This window comes from Camellia sinensis, chromosome 4, assembly GCF_055761805.1.
Source record: "Camellia sinensis isolate YWXY chromosome 4, ASM5576180v1, whole genome shotgun sequence".
Classification (NCBI taxonomy): Eukaryota; Viridiplantae; Streptophyta; class Magnoliopsida; order Ericales; family Theaceae; genus Camellia; species Camellia sinensis.
In genome coordinates this window covers 164,428,143-164,434,420 of record NC_138964.1, presented here as the reverse complement: position 1 = coordinate 164,434,420, position 6,278 = coordinate 164,428,143, and the positions used below count along the sequence as shown (strand labels likewise).

The 6,278-nt window shown below is 33.7% G+C and overlaps 1 pseudogene; it reads left to right on the top strand.

The window, feature by feature from the left end:
- The first annotated feature begins 3,385 nt into the window (after positions 1 to 3,385).
- Positions 3,386 to 6,038, top strand: LOC114282986 (NF-X1-type zinc finger protein NFXL1 pseudogene; annotated as a pseudogene).
- Positions 6,039 to 6,278: the final 240 nt, after the last annotated feature.

Here is a 6,278-nt window from a genome sequence, read left to right as displayed (position 1 = left end):
TATATCAATTAATTTGTACAGCACTACTAATTAAAATTAATTTATCAACAGAGGATATAATATAATTTAAAAAGTTTTAAGTTTTCTAATTTATGTAATAGATGAAATTTATAATTTTAAAATAATAATATTAATTGATATATCAATTAATTTGTACAACACTACTAATTAAAATTAGTGATTTGGAAAATTGCTTTATCATAACAAATTAAAATCATATTTTTTTATTTTGTCAATTTAAGCAATGTGATAAGAAAATTGTTTTAAGGTACTCATTGATATTTTTGTGTTGATAATTTCATTCAAAAACTATGAAGGCCTCATTTAGAAGCAGATTGCTCTAATAATTTTTTAATTTTTTGACTAAAATATGAGATTAAAACAATTAGTATGTAGAATTATTTTATGATTTTTTACAAAAAGTAGAGAGAAAATAAATCTTTGATTTTTTTTGTATAGGTTATTGATTTTTTTTTTTTGTGATTTTTTTTAAACTAAAATAATGAGCTGTCAAATGAGACCTAATTTAGGCTAAAATTCAAAAAAAAAAAAATAGACTAAAATATTTAATAAAACAAAATGTTATATCAAATTTATAATCATTTTACTTTTTCTCTCACAAACATCACATCTAACTACAAAAAAATCTAATCATTTTTCCAAACACAAAAATTTTAGCCTATTAAAATAGCCAAAAACTAAAATAATCTATTAAAATAACAACTTCCCAAATACTCACTAGTTGAAAATGAGAATGAGAATTGGATTCTTCATATTAAAATTTTGCATTCATATAGCTTTTGAATACATTGGTTTGAAAATAGACTATGTTAGTAGTTTTGTAGTTTTTTATAAAATGATGTATAGAAAAACAGAAAAATTGATAGGATAACTTATAGTAATTTTTTGACTTTTTAACTAAAATTTCAAGTTGCCAAACGAGATTGTACAATTATTGAAAATTCACAAATATTGTGTTTGGTTAGAGTATTTAGGAAGGAATTTAAAAAATGAAAAGAAAAATGTAAGTAAATAAAACATATTTATATTTCACTTAATTTCATATATCTTTTTGGTTTTCCTTTCCTAATCTCCTTCAAAACTCTCTGACTAAATACAGCAAAAATAAATATAAATTTTGAGGATTAATTATTAAAATTATTTAATGTTAAAGTGGGTAGGATTTTTACTTGCGTTTATTGTGTATGTAAATGTTTCTTAGTTGATTTTTTTAAATGTTAATTATTTCTGATATTGATTAAACTTTTATTTATATTATTCACAAGATATTTTTATCTTTTATATCTATACAAATTAGAAATTATTCTATGTGTCAAAAAAATCACATGGGTATATACCCATCTAATGAGATCATATTATTTTTTTCACCATTTTTCTTTGTTTTTAGCGTTATGTAATTCTTAACTTGTTACTATTAGTTGGGCACAATGTTAACATAAAATTCTAGAAATACAAGATAATTACTCCTATACAAAGATATACATGTTTATGTACTATTTATTTGATTTTATTTAAGAATAATGCTTGGGACCCCCTTTTGGGGGTCACCCCCTCACCCCCTCTTTGCCACGTGGCGGTGGGTGATTGGAGGAGCAGGAAAAAAAAGAAAAAGAAAAAGAAAATGTAACCAATGAGAGAGGGGGGGTCAAAGGGGGTGGGAGGAAAAGGGGGGATGAATCATTGTTGTTTATTTAAACTACGTTTTTGATTGAACAATATTTATAGGAGAATTTGGCCATAAATCCCTCGAGAGCAATTATCTTGTCAAAAGGACAAGAATTATATAAGTATTTTCAAAAGTCTTTAGTATTTTAAAATGTCCTTCTTATCACTCTCATAATCTCTGTTTGTTTCCACTATCTCATATGAGATTGATGACCTCAAATATGAGATTTATCACCTCAGATTTGAAAATCGATAGTTCGTTCTTGCTCTCTTTTTGACTTTGCTTCTCTCTCATTCGATCTCTCTCTCTCTCTCTCTCTCTCTCTCTCCCTCTCGCTCACTCATTCTGCTGTAAATCCCTGTTTTTTGTTCGTTTCCCTTTTTTTTTATATGTTTACAGGTAAAATTACAAATTTTACTCTAATTCAGAGTAAAATTTTACTTTGATTCAACCACATTTTATTATGAATCAAAGTAAAATTTTGTCATTTTAACAAAAAATGAGAGCTATGAGGGAGTTTTGCAAGTATTGAAATTTATTTTATCCTTTTGACACAAAGTGAAAGGCCTAAGAGACTTATGGCTAAATCTCCCATAATACAATTAAAAACTACTCCTATTCTTATAGTAAATAGTGTATAATATAAAGAATTTGTTGTATTATTGTGGATTCCATTTAAACTAGTTTGAAGAATATTTTAAAATTTTAAAATATAATTGCAAATTCTTTGAAATGTTTTTACAAGTAAAATGAAATTTTATTGAATTGATAATCTAAATAATAATTTTTTTATTATATAAATGTGAAATTAATCTGAACCAAATATTTTTTACGATTTGATTCAATTTGGTTTACACTATTTTAAAATTTAACTTGATTCTTAAATTTTTAAAATAAAAAAAAAATTATATGTTGATTCACCTCAAACTGAACCTCTCTCATAGTCCATCTTTCTGTACGATCTAATAAGCCTACAAAATCGAACTCTCTCTTTCTGCATTCTCGATTTCTCTCTCTCTTCTGAGAAACCAAATATATATAAATAAATAAAAAGAGAAGAGAATATACATATATAGATGGCATAGCAGAAACCTATAATGTAAAGAAAAGAAATGCCACAGGGTCACAGAGAGAAATCAAACCAGTGAGAAAAGGAACAAGTGGTTATCAAATTCTATTCTTTTCTTTTCTTGCTGATCGTGCCTCCTCATTTCTAGGATTGATCAGGTTCTTTTTTATTATCTTTTTTTATTCTTGTATATACATGTTGTACGGGGGAAAAAATATTTGTCGCCTTCCATATGCCTTGCTACCAAGCTCGTCTTACTTCGAATGAATTCCTATTCACTGCAAACAAAATAATAATGAGTTACTCGGCAAGTGATTTGCCAGAAAACCTCTCCGACGATCAAGTTAGTTCACTTGGGGAAGAAGGAATACAAAGCACGGTAGAGAGAGAGAATTGCTAAAGTGTGTTTACCCTTCTCAGAGTATGGTCGCACCCCTTGTCTAGGCTGGTTATGCAGTCCCACATTGTGCGCGCACTACCTCTGTTATCCTTCCTTGGACGCGTGGTTATACTACTCTCTCATTTCTTTACACATGCATGCGCCAATATTGTGAAACAGTATTAGCCAAACCGCCAAACTGTATTGATGCGTGCCTAGAGCAAATTCCTCTCCATTATGTCACTAGATCATGTGGAATGCCTCAACCGAGCAATCACTTATGGCATCCCCAAAATGCAAGCTTATGATATCCTTGTGCCGATCTGAACAGCCGGCCCAACGCTCAGTCAATGCCATAAGGGCCTCGTACTCCTTGACAAGTCGATCCATTTGGCATATCGATCATCATCTCGGCCATAGGCTGCAACCCGTCTTCATTCTTAGTGCTATCAGGAATAGAGAGAATCTTTGTCCTCATGTTTGTGTTCTGCAATGCCACCCTAGTCTATGCCCTCTTTGTAAAGCTTTTGCTCCACCATGGTTGTGCCCCTGTGGGAAGAAAATAATTACTTCAAGATGTTTTGATTAGAAATCTGTTCTCACTTGCGGTCAATGTTGTGAGAAACTTCTAGAGTGCTGACGCCACCGTTGTGAACAGATTTGCCATGTGGGTCATTATAATGCTTGTCAGGTTCTGGTCAATGCCTGTTGTTTTTGCATGAAGAAAATTGAGGTTGTTCTTTGTGGAGAGATGGTTATCAATGGAAAAGTTAGTGTAAAAGATGGTGTTTTTCATGTAATTCAATTTCCATAAAAAAACTTAGTTGTGAAAATCATGGTTGCCATGAAATTTGCAATCTAGGTCTATGCGGGGAGTGCAACTTGTTGCCAAGAAAGATTGAGTCATGCTATTGTGGTAAAACTTGCTTGCAGGAGGAATGACAAAGTTATTTAGATCCTATACCGACATGTTCTAAAGTATGTGGCAAATACCTCTCTTGTGGGGTGCATCACTACAAAGAGAGATGCCATGTTGGGGATTGTGCGCCTTGTATGGTACTTGTCACCCAAAAATGTCGTTGCAGATCAAGTTATCGAACTATGGAATGCTACAAAACAATGATGGAAGAGGAAAAATTTTCATGTAATAAACCTTGTAGGCGGAAGAAGAATTAGGGGAGGCACTGGTGTAGTGAAAGGTGTTCCTCTTTTTCTAGTTCCAACAATTCTCTTTTAGGCGATTAGGACCCACACTTGTGATCAATGCCCTGTGAGAAGGGGCTAAGGTCTAGGCAGTATTCTTGCCCATCTCTTTGTCACAGTGGGCATTGCCCTCCTTGCCTTGAAACTATCTTCGCCGACTTGACCTGTTCTTGTGAGAGAAATTCAATTCCCCCACCACATCTTTATAGTACACTTCCCCCTTCGTGTCAGTATCCATGCTTAGTTTTACAACCTTGTGGCCATTCATTTTCTTAGAGCTGTCATTTTGGAGAATGTCCACCTCGTTCAGTTCCTATAGTGAAAGAATGCATTAGTGGACATGTGGTTGTGGGTCAAGAAATATTAGATGTAACAAGCTCTGTGGCAAGACCAGGCAATATGGGATGCATGCATGTGCTAGAACTTGTCATCTATCACCATGTGATTTTTCTTGTGGACTAAGTTTTAATTTGAAGGCGTCTTCTGGGCAGATGTGTGATACTCCCAAGAGGGAGTGCAGACATGTATGTACAGCTCATTATTATCCTTTTTTTCCATGTCCTGATGTAAGATGTGAGTTCCCTGTTACAATAACATGTTCTTGTGGCCGAATAATTACTACTGTTCCTTGTGATATTTGAGGCAACAGTGTTGGGTTTAACATTGATACTAGTTTTAAAGCTTCTATAATCCAGAAGTTGTTAGTACGATTTCAACCTATTGAAACAAATGGAAAGAAAATTCCACTTGATCAGAGGAGGCTTATGTGTGATGATGAATATGAAAAGATGGAGCGAAAACGGGCTTTTACAGTTGCTTTTTGTGTCACTATCCCAAATTTAGATACATTTTATTTTGGTAAAAATTTTGCTATTTCTAAAGTTCTAGTTAACCTATTTAGGTGTGATCCAAAGTGGGTGTTGTTTGTGAAAGAGAGGTGTAAATTCTTGGTCCTTGGCAGGGGTAAAGCAATAGTCTTCGCGTTCATGTATTTTGTCCATTGTTAAAGGAAACGAGAGATGCTATGAGGCTGATAGCTGAGAGTTAGAAGCTTTTGGTTAATACTACTAGGTTGGAGCCAACGCATTTCATTGTGGTTCATGTTACCCTAAAGTCTAAACCCCTAACTCGTGTGCTTGGTGCTAAAGTTTCCATCACTAAAAATATACTACATCCACCGATTTTTGATCCTTTGATAGACTTGGATCCCAGGCTGCTTGTTGCCCTTTTTGATTTGCCAAGGGATGCTAATATTAGTGCACTAGTCCTTAGGTTTGGTAGTGAATGTGAACTAGTATGGCTAAATGACAAGAACGCATTGGTTGTTTTTAGTGATCTTGCTCGTGCTGCAACCGCTATGAAAAGATTAGATCAAGGATCTGTATACTATAGGGTTATTTTGGTTCCTCAAAATGGTGGTGTATCAGTAACAACACCATTGGGCGCTAACACTTCAAGAAGCACAAGGTTGGCTAAGGACAGAGGGGCATCTGGGTCTCTAAAAAGGAATCCATGGAAGAAGGTTGTTGTAAAAGCCCAACTTGACGGAGATTTCATGGGGTGGTGAGGTGTGGTCTCCTGATTTTGTAAAGACGGAGTCATCAGCGTAGAAGGAAAAAGATGTTGCAATTGCCATTCTAGACCATTGGAGTGTTCTAGACTCACCGAGTTCATCATTTGCATCTGTATTGAAATTGTAAATCCTAGAAAACAAATAGTAACTCAAATGGTCTCAAACTTTGAACCAAAAGCAAGTGGTTCGAATATTGGTGGGTTGCAAGAAGGCAAGCATGAGAAGGTGTCTAATGTAGTTGATGACTAGGAGAACGCATATGATTGAGAGGAGATGTGCGAGACAATTGCTAATTTGTTAGCTTTTCAACCATTTACACAGGAGAGGGGTATAATTTAGTTTCCCTTTTCTTCTTCCTATTTTTTGG